A 15,030-nucleotide genomic window follows, 5' to 3' on the forward strand; every position below is an offset into this window, starting at 1 on the left:
ACTTGTGTAAGTAGACCAGTTTTGTTGATATAGGCAACTAACTGGTCATTTATGTTGTGTATTTTCTGAATTGTGCTTAGAATGTCTCAATAGTAAGGAATGTTTAAGTTGGAATTTAGTAGAATAGTTTTGCCCTGTTCCATATTGACTTCCAAATTATTGCAGCAGTCATATTTAATGTTTATTGCCAAATCTTATGCTCTTTACTAGGTAAAACTCGCACTGAAGTTGTAGCATATTAGAAACAAGTAATAGTCCTATAAATAGTCTGTGAGCCCTCTCGTGGTGCTCACTGTGTTCCATATTGTAGGAGCCACCAAAAACTAGCCAGATCAGCAGTACAAATATAGCTAGGCCTTGCATGGTTGTGTGTATTTAGTAAACATAGTTATTTGGAACCCTGTTTTGCCCATGTGGTGCTTCATATTTTTGTTTTGTAAAGAGAGAAAATGAAGTCACTGAGTTGTGCCTGAGAAAGATTGAAGATCATACAATATACCTCTTCCCTCCATGCAAGTTTTGCATTTGGACTCGAAGGAGATTAAGACTTCAGGGGGGTTACCTTGTCATGAAACAGGAGTGATACATTGAATCAAGCCTTGACATTCTGTGTTTGCTTTTTGTCTAGGGAAAAACACGCCCCCCCCCCCCCCGGTCATTCAACAAGGCATCTATGCAGTGAATGGTAATGTCAACGAGATATTTTCTGGTGTTTCCCATTTTGGAGGTAAAATTGTGGGTATTATGTTACAACTGATTCCCTGTGGAAGAAGACTTCCCACCTCCTCCTCTATCACACTATTATTGTAGGGTTAAGGAAAAAGAAAGAATGGCCCACCAGCCAATAGGGACTCAAGGATCCAGAAATGGCATTGGCATGAGGTAGCTCCCTACCTGAATATGCTAAATAGCCCTAATATGAGAGTTCCCAAATCCAAATGTGGTGGAATAAAGATGCACACATCTACTTAAATTATTTTTAAAATAAGTAGGAAAATCTTTGCGCAATCTCCTTTGCTTTTGTGTTTAGTGACCTGTGTTTTTGGAGCAAGAGACTAGGCATTCTGTTCCACACGTGGCATGTACGGTGTGTGGTTAGCTGATGGCTGTAGTTTTTCTGAATGCGTGGAGCTAGGGATGGTTACGTTGTCATAAAAGTATGTAATCAGGAAATTTTTGCAAATGTTAGTGGTTCCAGAACTCATGAGCATTGTTAGATATACCTGCATTCTCATAGATAGTTTATACAAAGAAAGCCATCTACATACATACACACAGACACACACACACAAATATAGTTGTAACTCATGTAACAATCAGGTCTTGCTGACTGCATACAATTGAAGCTGACAGACTATCAACTGCATATAGAAAAACAAAACCAAATAAATGGAAGGACAAAAAACTGTAAGCACTCTGGGATACTTCTTGGTAAAAATTTTCATGGGAGATTTACTAATTATTAGGCCACATTTACTGATTGGCCTAATTAGTTCCTTCAGTCAAATAGTCCTCTTAAGCAAAATAACATGTTGTTGATTAGCTAAAGCACTGTATGGAATAACTGACTGCCATGACTCATCAAATTGCCTTGTGGCACTCTGGTGTTTAGTCATAAGACATACATCATAAGCTTGGTATGCAATGCTCAGGCTGGGGAAACAATTAAAGAGCTAGAGTCTGTCATAGGGACATGTGAAACATCTAGCTGCATATAGTGTCTGACTCACTGCTTACTGAAGTTAATGGAAAGATTCCCATTTACATCAGAGGACATTGGGTAAGTCCCATGATACACCCTTCAGTAGCTGAAGTTCTGAGGCTTGGAATGGCAACAATTATGTATGACTTTGCTACTTTTAAAAGGAAGAAGGTGGTGGAAAATGGGAGAGACTGATGGGAAAGGCAAGAGATCTATGGAAGGCAACTCATAAGGCTAAAAGGTGGAGTGGTGGAAAAGGATAAAGAAACATGCCCTGCATGTTAATTCAACACACCTCTGCTCAAAATATCCATGTAATAATACGTAGCACTAATATGTAGCATTTTCAAAGCACTGCATACACATTAGTACTCCTGCAAGATAGGAGTATCCTCCTCTCAAACATTGGAAAGGTGAGACCTTCATAATGTGACACTCTCCAAATTGTACCAATGTAATTATGAACAAAATTTAGACCAAGGAAGATATGGGGCACTAGATAGGGAGGGCTCTGAGTTACCACTGAGAATTCTTTCCCAGGTGTCCGGCTGGTGGGTCTTGCCCACCTGCTTGAGGGTCTAACTGATTGCCATATTTGGGGTTTTGGGAAGGAATTTTTCCCCAGGTCAGATTGGCAGAGACCCTGGAGGTTATTTGCCTTCCTCTGAAACATGGGGAATGGGTCACTTGCAGGTTTAAACTAGTGTAAATGGTGGATTCTCTGTAACTTGAAATCTTTAAGCCATGATTTGAGGACTTTAGTAACTCAGCTAGAGGCTAGGGGTCTATTATAGTAGTAGGGGTGTGAGGTTGTGTGGCCTGCAATGTGCAGGAGATCAGACAAGATGATCATGATGATCCCTTCTGACCTTAACATCTATGGGACATGCTCAAGACCACACAACTAAGTTTGCAAGCCCTTTGAGGGCAGAGACCATGTTTTTGTTTTGTTTGAACAGCCCTAGTACAACGGGGTCCTACTGATCCATTTTGGGGGTTCCAAGGCACTATCATAATACAACCAATAAAAAAACAAGAAGTTAATGTTACAGCTGAGATTAGAACCCAAAACCAATAGCCAATCTGGTATGAAGGACCCAAATATTGTGTATTGTGCTGCAGCAGTGCTAGGAGCTAACAGAAACTAACTCTTCAGAGCTATAGTGAGTTTGATGGCATTACACCAACCTGGATATATAGTAAACAGAGTCCTGTTTACTTCTGCTGCATAAGAATCACAGGAGAAACTAAAATCAATGTTTTCCAAATGGAAAAGAGCAAAGCCATTAGGGAAAGAAATGGTATTTTCAAGCGTCTTTGAAAGGTAACACAAACAATGCAGAGGGGGAAAAAATCTTAAATTTTAAAAAGCACTTGCCAGTGTCCTTTTCACTCTAAATTTAGCTTGCTTTTCAGGGTTTCAGACAATGTAGACCCTTAGCATTATTTTAAAAGTGTGTTTGTACATGTGTGACTAAATATACTTTGGGAATGGTTTTGTTTTGAATTGCAAGATATACAGATGCTTTGTGTATCTCAACAGTAACAGAAGGTGCTTAGGTTTCACAGAGGGACACAGAGATGACACCAGGAGTGCATGATACAATGGCGTAATGAAACCGAGATCAATGTTAAAACGAATGTAGCACCACCGAGGAGTACACACAGATCAATACTCTTGTAAGCCATAGCATATAATCCTGCTGTATAGGTCTTGTTAGATAGTACAGTCAATTCTACTAAGACACATTTTTCTACAATTTGCCGAATGCGCCCTTGACTTATTTGTCCCAGAGGCTGTATTAAAATGTCCTCCTTTTGGAATTTAAAGGTTCAGAGCTCTGTCTGCCCATCTATAAGATGAGGTATGCATCGCAAAATATGCAGTCTGTAATGGTAAATTCTCAGTCCTCAGGCATATAGAATGGGAGGATGGAGTTTCATTAAGACTTTGGAAATGTTACCTTCCTTTCTTGTTTGTTTGTAGAAACACATCTTCAATAGAACTGGCAGGAAATTTTTTTGTTGAAACATAGTTTTGATGAAAGATACCATTTTAACTGAAAGTGAAATGTTTAGGAAAATGTTTAATCTTTGACAAAATTTCCTTTTGGGGGCGGGGGGAGGAGACTGAGCATTTTGATGTTGAAATGTCAACAAAATGAAAAATCCAAATGAAAATTAGTTTATAATCCATCAAAATGTTTCATTTTGGTTGACTTCGGGGGGTGGGGGAGTGTGTGTGTGTTTGTGGGGGGTCATTTTGTGGGAAATGTTTGGGTTTCATAGACATGAAGGGCTGGAAGGGACCTTGAAAAGTCATCAAGTCCCAGCCCCCTGCACCATGGCAGGACCAAGAAAACTAGACCATCCCTATAGGTGTTTGTCCAACTTTTGTTTTTTAAAAGCTTTCAGTCATGGCTACTCTATGACCTTCCTTGGAAACCTATTCCAGAGCTTAACTACCCCTACAAGTTGGAAAGTTTTTCCTTATCTCTAACCCAGGGGTCAGCAACCTTCGGCACGCAGCCCATCAGGGTAATCTGCTGGCAGGCCGCAAGACATTTTGTTTGCATTGACTGTCTGCAGGCACGGACCCCTGCAGCTCCTAGTGGCTGCGGTTCACTGTTCCTGGCCAATGGGAGCCGCAGGAAGCGGCAGCCAGCACGTCCCTGTGGCCCGCACCACTTCCTTCCACTCCCATTGGCTGGGAATGGTGAACCGCAGCCACTGGGAGCTGCGGGAGGCTGTGCCTGCGGAGGGTCAATGTAAACAAAATGTCTCACGGCCCGCCAGCAGATTACTCTGATGGACCGTGTGCCGAAGATTGCCGACCCCTGGTCTAACCTAAATCTCCCTTCCTGGAATTTAAGCACTTTACTTCTTGTCCTACTGTCAGTGGACATGGAGAACAATTGATCACCATTCTCTTTATAAGAGCCAGTTACAAAACTACTGTTATCAGGTCCCACCACCATCTTTTTTTTCCTCAGAACGAAACATGCCCAGGTTTTTTTCCTCATAGGTCAAGTTTTCTAAACCTTCTATCATTTTTGTTGCTCTCATCTGGATTCTTCCAATTTGTCCACATCTTTCCTAAATTGTGGTTCCCAGAATCGGAAACAGTACTCCAGATGGGGGTCTCACCAGTCTTGAGTAGAGCATGACAATTATCTCCAGTATCTTACATACAACACTCCTGTCAATACACCCGAGAATCATATTGGCCTTTTTTGCAGCTCCATCACACTGATGACTCATGTTCAGTTGGTGGTCCACTATAACTCCAGATCATTTTCAACTAGACAGTTGTTCCCCATTTTGTAGGTGTGCATTTGATTTTTCCCCCTTCCTGTGTGACTTGTGTTTATTTAATTTAATCTTACTGAATTCAGAACAATTCTCCAATTTGTCAAGGTCATTTTGAATTTTAAATCTGTCCTCTAAAGTGCGTGCAACCCCTCCCGGTTTGGAGTCATCTGCAAATTTTATAAGCATGTCCTCTACTCCATTATCCAAGTCATTCATGAAAATAGTGACTATTACCAGACCTAGGACTGACCCCCCGCATGTCTACATTAGATACAGCTTTCCAATTTTACATCAAACCATTGATAACTACTCTTTGAGTATGGTCTTTCAAGCAGTTGTCCACCCACCTTCTAGTAATTTCATCTAGACCTAGACATCTCCCTAGTTTTCTTATGAGAATGTCTTGCAGAACTGTGTCAAAACCCTTACTAAAAACAAGGTATAGCACGTCTACTTCCCCTCCCCCACTCATCCATGAGGTCAGTAATCCTATCAAAAAATGGCTTGGCATTATTTGTTTTTGACAAATCCATGCTGACTATTCCTTAAAACTCTATTGTCTGGTGCTTACAGATGGATTGAGTAAACAATTTTGGAATGGAATAAAAAGTTTAAAAATCATGAAATTTCCTGCAAAACAGAACATTTGATTTCCACCTCAGCTATAATGTTTAAACACAGACACTAATGCAATATGAGGACTCAGCTCCTACAGAACTTGCCTGAATTGTGCTCAGAGCTGGCTTTGGGTGTTACCCATCCTTGGTATTTTAATGCTTATGAATGTCCTTTTTAAAAGTTTCCATCTCTTTGTAATGAATAGATAGCCTTGAAAATATAAGCTGGTTGCTAGTGTTGAAGGATTTTTCTATGTCTCCCCCCGCCCCATTAAAAATCTCAGGTTTTCCATATTTCTCCTGCTGCATCCCCACCCCTGATTGCCCCATTCCAATCCGATGGCTGGTCTTTGGGGTTGGTGAAACCTACAGTCATTGTTCTCTCATTTTTGTAGTGTGATACCAAGACACCTTGCAGGATTTGGTGACAGCATGTTGCTGCTAATGGCTCCAGCAACTCCAAAGCAACCTGCTTTCTGTAGGGGCACTGACAAGACAAATGTCTCTGCTTTACGTTTTTTCTTTGAATACGACTTAGCAATGGGCAAAGTGCCAATTAAAGAAGCAGTAATCTGCTCCAGTTTGGCCCTTTTGTGATGGCATCAACATCCACTGGCAAGATCATGGGCATAGCTCAGCAAAGTACGCCAACGACCACATGTGTTCCTCATGCAGCCACAGGTGTACTCACCGAGGGCTGTGCTGCCTGTTAACCTGGGGGTTAGCAGTTGTGTGAGCAGCAATGTTCAGCATTTGCTGTGCAGCGGTGATTAACCTTAGTGCTCACTGCTACTGTCCAGCATGCTCCTGCTGCTGGATGTTTAAGCTTCAGAGGTCGCCCCTTTAGTCCCTGTGTCCTAAAATTTTCCTTATCACGTGTCCAGATGGAGGTTCTGCTTTACTGTTGTCTTTGTACTGCTTTTCCGAAAGCTTGGGAACTTCCAGTGCAATTTGCTCCCCTGTGCTAGCACTTCTTCCCCCAGCATGTACAATGCTGCTATCTTGTTGGCTGTTGTAAATTCCTTTCTAACTATGGCGTTCTGATTTGTGGGCCAGAGGCTCTGTGGGACAGTAGGGCCTGCAGATGGAGGACTCCAACTGTGATCCCTGCGTGGCTATCAGTGCCCTATCCTCCGCTGTCAGTGCAAGCGGTCCTGGTGAGAACGTGCTCCACCAGCAGAAGGAGGGTAAGCGTGGACACCAACAGCCGATTGAAGTATTTTGTTGGCTGTAGGTCGACCTAAATTAAGTTGACCTAATTTTGTAGTGTAGACAAGCCCTGATAGTTACATCTGCTGCTTTTCCTAGCTTTTTGAGGCCAGAAGGACTATTGTAATAATAATATCTGACTTGCTGCATACTACAGGCCATCGAAATTTACTAAGTAACTTCTGCATCAGGCCCATAACTTCTTGTTGAGTTATGAGGCGTCTTTCAATACAGATTCAAAGTGTGTCTAAAAGGCTTTGTATAGCGATGGTGAATCCCGCACATGCCCTGGCAAACTGTTCAGTGGTTACCCCAGCTATTAAAATGTGCCCTTTATTTCCAGTCTGAGTTTGTATAGCTTCTTGTATTTGAAATTCCTAGTCTTTGGGGTGCCGCATTGCTGTGAAAGAGCCACATAGTCTCAGTAGAGCCTCTTGTGACATTTTTCATTATTGTTGGCAACCCTTCAAGACCTTGTTCTCACATTTCATGACATGCCATTCCTTTCCTCCCAGGACCCTATGCGCTTCACTCAGCATTAGCTCTTCTGTCTCTACCAATTCTGACACTACCAGCTCACTATGATAACTCTCAGTTCCACTGACACTTACCCATACTTATCCTTCCCCTCCTCTTCCAAGGCCATGATTGAACCTATCTACTACAATTGGGCTAGCTGGGTGGGGAAATGGAGGAAAGGAACTGAATTATCACTGTCACCGACACCACTCTTTGGGAGATGGCTTCCTTAATGGAATTCTAACTTCCAAAGGTACAGTGTTGTTTGAAAACCTTAAGCCCACATTCCTTCCAGAATTCTTTCCTTCTGCCCCAATGCAAAACAAGAAAAACTTCCTTACAGTACTAACCTGACATCTGCACTGATGATATAGATGAGTAACTGCAAGTTGTAAGTCTTTTTTTTTTTTCTTAACAGAAAGAAGCAATGCAAAGTAATACACAAAGTAAAATGTTAGCTGCATAGTTTTAGTCTAATCTGTCACTCCTGGCTGAACTTCCGTGGGAATTATTGCAAGTTAGATAGCATTCTTCTCTGTATACTGATTTGATTGAAAGGGTAATTTATCAAGGCTCAGCACCACATTGAATGCTGCACTCTGGTCTGGAGGGTAATGAGTTGTACCCACATCTCACTCTCCTTTCTCATGTGACCATGAAAGATCATAAGATAAGGTGAGCCTTTGCAGCCTTTGACATCTCACGCAGAGACAACTCCCCTGGCTGCTCAAAGAGGGACCCTTCATAACGGCTTCAGAATCAGCTAGATCATTTGACCCTCCTAGGAAGACGTGGACTGCATTAATTAGGAGCTCTCAGAAAGCTGCAGAAAGACAATGGGAGTAAAGATGGTGAGAGGAAAGGGGAGGAGGAAAAAAAGAGAGATTTAGAAAATGGCGTGGGGAAAGATGGCAATATGCTAAGAAAGCACAAAGGGCTTTGTTGAATAATATTCCTCCTTCTCAAAAATACCAGATACTTCAAAGATGGATTATTGTTGCTGTTATCCATGCCATCAGCTTCATTATGTGGCTCAAAGCCACCTGTCATTATCTTCGCTGACTACAGTAGCCCATCCCTGTCTGTCTGTCTCATCATAATACATTGCAAACTAATACCATCTCCCTGGGTTTCCCTTTTATGAAACAGCCCTGGTATTTTTTTCAATCACAAGAGTGTCCATCATATCACCTTAATTTAAGAAATCATAATAAACAGTATTTCTGTTCAGCATAAAGGGCACATTGGAACACTTACCACTATGTATCAACTGTAATGTATTTTTATAAAGGTCTTATGTGAGCAAAGAATTAAAAGGCAATGATGATCTCACAATAAATCCCTAAATCCTTTATTGCCTATTTATGGGATAATCTTTCTACATTTGTGCAATATATGGCTGTTTAGAAAAGGCTTCAGAATGCAGTTATGTGGTTTATTTACCAGAAGATGGCAATGGTGATCTACTACAGTATTCACCTGTATCCACGTGATTCTGGTGCAAAATACACCAGACCCCAGTATGAATGAACTGGAGAGTTCCAGAACTGTTTTCCATTCCATTCCTTGTTTCTGAATTGTTTGAGTTGTTGCTAATCATAAGACTTACTTGTTTTGATTGGAACTACAGCTTTCTGTATCTAAACAATCATTCCCAGCATTCTGGAAGCCAGGGTGTTTAAAAAAACAGGAGTAATACTGTTGAATTAAGCATGCTAAGTGTCAGAAAAATCTAATGATCTGTGGATGCGGAATGATAAAAGAACATGTTTAGTTTGCTAGTATTGAACCTGAACTTCAGCAGTTAATGCATGGAGAGTATATTTGGGGTAAACTATTAAAAGTCATGTTATCTTTGTCAGTAAAACGGTTTGAAATATAGCCCCAAAGTGTATACACAGTAACCATATTATAGCATCTGAAATGGAACATGGCCTGCAATACCATCTGAACTGTCATGTTAACTAACTTTTCAAACTCCTAAATCAGCAGGATTTTTGGCTTAGTAAGGGCTGCAGCAGCGAGCCCTATGAAATGTACATAGAGTAGTGCTGTGTGCTCTAATGGGTATAGAGCACTTCAGTAGGGGAAGAAAAAACGTCTGTGAATATCCTCTGTAATGTTTAAAGGCCGAATTCGCAAAAAGAAAAGGAGTACTTGTGGCACCTTAGAGACTAACCAATTTATTTGAGCATGAGCTTGCGCAAATAAATTGGTTAGTCTCTAAGGTGCCACAAGTACTCCTTTTCTTTTTGCGAATACAGATTAACACGGCTGTTACTCTGAAAGGCCGAATTGTTATCCCCTTATCTTTTTCTTTTCACACCACAAAAAGGTGACTCTCATGTTCCCTCTCTCTAGTGCTGTCTTGCTGTATTCCCTTTTCCATCAACTGTTTAAATCCAATGATCATTGTGATTGGCAGGTCGTCTTATTCTAAGACGGAATAAAGAACTGCAACTGTACTTCAGCGTTGATTGATTGGTTGGTTAGAATTTGCCCAGTGGAGGTTGCCAATCATACCTAAACCACTGGATTCTCCGGTCCTTCTGTAGGATAGTGCTGCCTGGTTTGGATCCGGTTTCTTGAGAGAACAAGCACATTGCTGGGTTTCAATGCACAACTCCAGTTTGCTTTTTAGCCCTGGCTGGGATGATTTAGTTGGGGATTGGTCCTGCTTTGAGCAGGGGGTTGGACTAGATGACCTCCTGAGGTCCCTTCCAACCCTGATACTCTACGATTCTATGGGTGACCACAGACTTGTCTGAATAGTACTATTGGCTTTGTTGGGATGAGTCCTGCAACTCACTGCTCACCATGGGGATTCAGGAATTCACAATCTGGTCCTAAATTAATTTACTGCAGCCATGTTCAAACACTTCTTGCTTTCTCAGCAATCAGAGCAATCAGGTGGCTCTCTCTCCATATATTCAGAGAGAGTGAGAGCATTTCAAGCTTTCATGAACCCTTGAACAACCAAATTAGGACCCATATCCTATAAAGACTTAAGCATGTGCTTAACATTATGCAATGTGGGTAGTGTCACTTAGGCTGGTTATATGCCATGCATGGAGCACTGAAGTCACAGTATGTAAAATTAAGCCTGTGTGTAAATCTTTGTAGGAGTAGGGCTTTAAAAAGTTTCACATGTGGCTATTTGTACTTGGAAGTGTTTGAGTGGAACTATGCCATGTTACTTTTCCAGTCCATTCCAGCTAACTAATGTTGCTCAAATAGTCAATAATGAGTATTCATAGATGTTTTTCATCCATTCAGAGTTTCTCTAAAAGTTGTGACAGAATTTGAATAATTTCAAATTATAAATACATGTCAAAAAGTCATCAGGTGCTTGTGGTTTCTCCACAAGGAGCGAGAGACTAAATCCATGCAATTACTATTTTCTATTGGTCATTTATTCAACCTTCGTGCTGATATGCACCACTATTAAAATGTAGCATCTTCTGGGTTAGGATATGACATCTATTTAATGGTGTACAGCAACACGGCAGAAATGGAAGTGAATGAGATAATCATCCAATGGAAATTGCAGGGAGAATTGTAGGGAAGGCAAATACAGTTACCCAACCTGGCATCTGGCCCAAACATTAGGTCTACCTACCTCAGGACTTGTCTGCCCTTAGAACGTTCCCGTGGTGCTGGTATAGCTCTACAGTGAATATACTACCTATGCCAACGGGGCTGGGGGATTCTCATTGGCATAAATACTCCATCTCCCCAGGAGGTGGTAGCTAGGTTGGTGGGAGAATTCTCCCATCAACCTAGTGCAGTCTACATCTGTTTAACTGCATTTAACTGGATTTTTCTACACCCCTGAGTGATACAGTTACAGTGACCTTATTTCCTAGTGAAGACCGGGCCACAGGCTCCCACCCTGAACCTACTGAAGACCAAAGCAAGTCCACTGTTAACTTCACTGCTGGGAGCAGTGCCAAGCCTTTAGGCCTGATGTATGCTAGAAAATTAGGTTGTGTAAGTCAGGGATGTGAAAAATCCACACCCCCTGAGCAGCGTAATTAATCCAACTTAAGTCCTGCTGTAGACAGTGCTAGGTCAATGGAAGAATTCTTCCACTGACCTAGCTACCGCCTCTCAGGTAGGTGGGTAACCTATGCCAACAGGAGAATCCCTCCCATTGGCGTAGGTAGTGTCTACACTTGAAACAGGGCTGCTGCAGGGCTGTGCCACTGTAGCATTTTAAGCATAGATAAGCCCTGGGTTTGTTAACCACAAGCATGCAAGACTGTGGTTCTACATCTCCTATAAAGAAGAGATACAGGATAAATGCATTTATTTTACCTGCTTCTTTTAAAAAACAGATGGCAGTCTCTTTGTCACCAGCTGTAAAAAGAGTTCAGAGTGGGTTCTGATTGGTCACTAAAAAAAACCCATGATCTGAGAAAAATCCCCCCCCCCATTAGTTTACTGTGTAGCAAATGAAGCAATGTGACATACAACCACACTACCTTTAAAAAAACTTTTCTATTATATAGAAAACTAGGTCTTTAAAGCTATATATATATATATAAAGGCAAACAGACATTCTGAGGAATACTTACTACAATAACAGTATTTTTTTTATATATAAAGAAAGGTCTCTAAACTCTCATGGTTGCAAAGAAAATCTTCAAAGTCTGAAGGGAGTGTAACAAAAGCAGATATACCTGCCTGCCTTTTCAGAAAGCCTGAAACAATAGCTCTAAGGTATTAACTGCCCCATTCATTTCAAGGACTGCTAACTTGAATGACAACAATGTTTCAGAGTAACAGCCGTGTTAGTCTGTATTCACAAAAAGAAAAGGAGTACTTGTGGCACCTTTAGAGTCTGTGGGCAGAGCAGGGAACTGAAGGCAAGTCTCTTCTTCCATGCCCTAACCACTGAACTATCCTTCCACTCTCATGTTCTGTGTCTGCCCTCACTCCACCACCTCCAGTAGCAGGAAGAAAATACAAAATTGAAGCTCATATCCATAACCCTGATTGCAACTGAGACCTTGATCCTACAATGAACTCCACACTGGAGAACTTTGGTGCAGGAATCTGGTTAGGAGCTCATGGTAGGACCCACTGCCTAAAGGAACAGCTCCACCTTGTCAGACAGCAGGGAGAGTTGCTCTATATTAATCTTTGTCACGCTGTCTGGAGTGGTTCATGACCATGAGTGCCAATCTCAGGACAAGATTGTCGAGAAGTCTCAGGGCCCCAACTGGTTGTATGTTCTATAATTAAATTTCACCAACTCACTACAAATGTCAACTCCTGAAGCACTCTAACATGGAGTCACAGGCAGTCCTCTTAGGCATTCTGGTCTATCTTGCCTGGTAACATACATCTTCAACATAGCTTTCAAAGTCCCATTACATCTTTTCACCAGACCATTAGTTTCTGGATGATAGGGGATGACCTTTGTGCCTCACACCAAGCAATTCCCATAATGTTTTGAAAACTACTCATGTGAAATTTGCAACATGGTCTGACAAGATTTCACTGGGAAAAACCTACCCTGCTAAAATAGGGCAGTAGCAACTGTTACTGCATCTACATCACATAGAGCTATTGCTTCAGGGCATCTGGTGGCAGAGTCCACCACAACAAGTATATATTTCTTTCCATTTTTGGAAGATTTAGTTTGGGGACCTCCAATGTCTACATCCACTTTGGCAAACACCTCCTTGATTATGGGCAACAGACAAAGGATTTTTGCAGGGTCCCTTCAAGCTCTTAAGTGTCTGATATAAGTCTCAACACTTACAGTAATATTTTATTGTCTCAGAACATGTGAGGCCAATAGAAATTCTGTTTTAAGCCTGTCACAGGTTCTACACTCCTGAGTGTCCAGCAAACGGGCAATCATGAGTTAACTGCAGCAACTTCATTCTTTAATTATCAGGCACAACTGCTTGCTTGCAGACTTCTCTTTTTTCCCCTATGGGAACCTCTGTATACAACAAACCTACTTCTACAAAAAATCTACCTTTCCCTTCCCCAGCCAGGGCATTATTCTGAGCCAGAACCCTCTCCTGGTACAGGGAATGGTCAGCCAGTTGAGCTTAAATAAACTCCTTTTGAGTCTCGCTTAAATTCAGAGTAGACTCTGGCAAAGCAATGGGATTCTCAAATCCCTCCTCTGAAGACAAACTGCTACTCTCAACAGATGAAGGACTCAGGGCAGTCTTCCTTGCAGCCCTTCCCACTGTCCACAGACAGCGCAGGTACATGAGGGGAGATCTCACTTAAAACGCTCCACTGCTGTAGCACTGAAGTGCAAATGCTCCGACACCAGTGGGAGAGCTTCTCCTGTCAGTGTAATTAATCCATCTCCACAAGACAGTAGCTAGGTCAATGGGAGAAGCTCTCCCACCAACATACCGATCTCACCCCCGGTGTAGACAGAGCTATAACTGTGTTGCTCGGGGGTGTGGATTTTTCACACCCCTGAGCGATGTAGTTATAACGATAAGAGACTTATTGTAGACCTGGCCTTAGAACCATACTCTCTCTGGCTAGGGGTTATAACATTATACTGCTCAGGCATGGCTAAAATGTTGTTACCTGTTAAAATATCATCAGGAAGCAAATTTCTAATGTCTACAATGACCTCAGGCCTCTAGGTGGACCTTAGCCAGAGGCACAATTACAGAGAACTCAGCCAAAGCTAATATATTTAAACTCCTGACCACGGAATTTCCCTTACCAAAAGTTCCTTAACCAAAGTGACTTGGGACGTTGTGTCCCTCTAGCCCTTAAAATCTGTGCCATTTACATTAGGATCCTTAATAAACTCTTCACTGCCTTCCCAAGACTCAGCCCTAACATAGTTCACTCGGACTTTCACCTCCTCTACTGCTGCTGCTGGGGCAACGATAGTGGCACTTACATTGGGGCTTGTGGGTGCAGATCGTGCGCTGACCTTCCATTCTGGACAATTTGCTTTTATGTCGCCAGGAACCCCACAGTGATCACAGAACTACCTTAGTGTAGAGGGATTTAAAACCTGGCCTTCCTTGGTTTTTTTTTTTTTTTTTTTTAAATCAAAATTGGGGTTAGGTTTATTTCCAGACCTCTCCTCCCTCTTAGTCTTGGGAACAGGGAGATTGGCCCCCTCCCCCATGAGCCCTTGATTCAACATATTCATCAGCAAATTCTGCAGCTTCCAAAACTGTGGTAGTTGTTTTGTCACAGATGGCGGCCTTCACTGTATCTGTAACTACCCAGAACAATTGCTCCTGGGCTGTCAGATCAGCTTTTCATCATCACCTTCAGGCCCTGCTCCCATTATCCGTTTTCTCATCAAATTACACATTTTATTCACATATTCAACATAAGTGATATTGTCAAACATTTAAGATTTCTATACTTCAATCAATAGGACTCAGGTGCACTCTTAACCTTTTCAATACGTTTCCGTATCACTAAAAACTTGTCTTGCATTGCTAGTTAATCTGGTCAAGAGTATAGGCATCCACTTATCCTCTGGGATCTTTGGGATCCCACACAGTCTCTCAAAGGCTGACAGGAAGTCTTCTACACAGTCAGTCTCTTTTATAAATTGGGCAGACTTTCTCCCACTTCTTGGTGGAGTGTACTCACTGACTAAGGATACTCCAGGTCTTTCAGCCGCAATGTGTGAGCTCTCTCCTCCACTTCTAGTTG

The sequence above is a fragment of the Lepidochelys kempii genome, chromosome 9 (assembly GCF_965140285.1).
Source record: "Lepidochelys kempii isolate rLepKem1 chromosome 9, rLepKem1.hap1, whole genome shotgun sequence".
Classification (NCBI taxonomy): Eukaryota; Metazoa; Chordata; order Testudines; family Cheloniidae; genus Lepidochelys; species Lepidochelys kempii.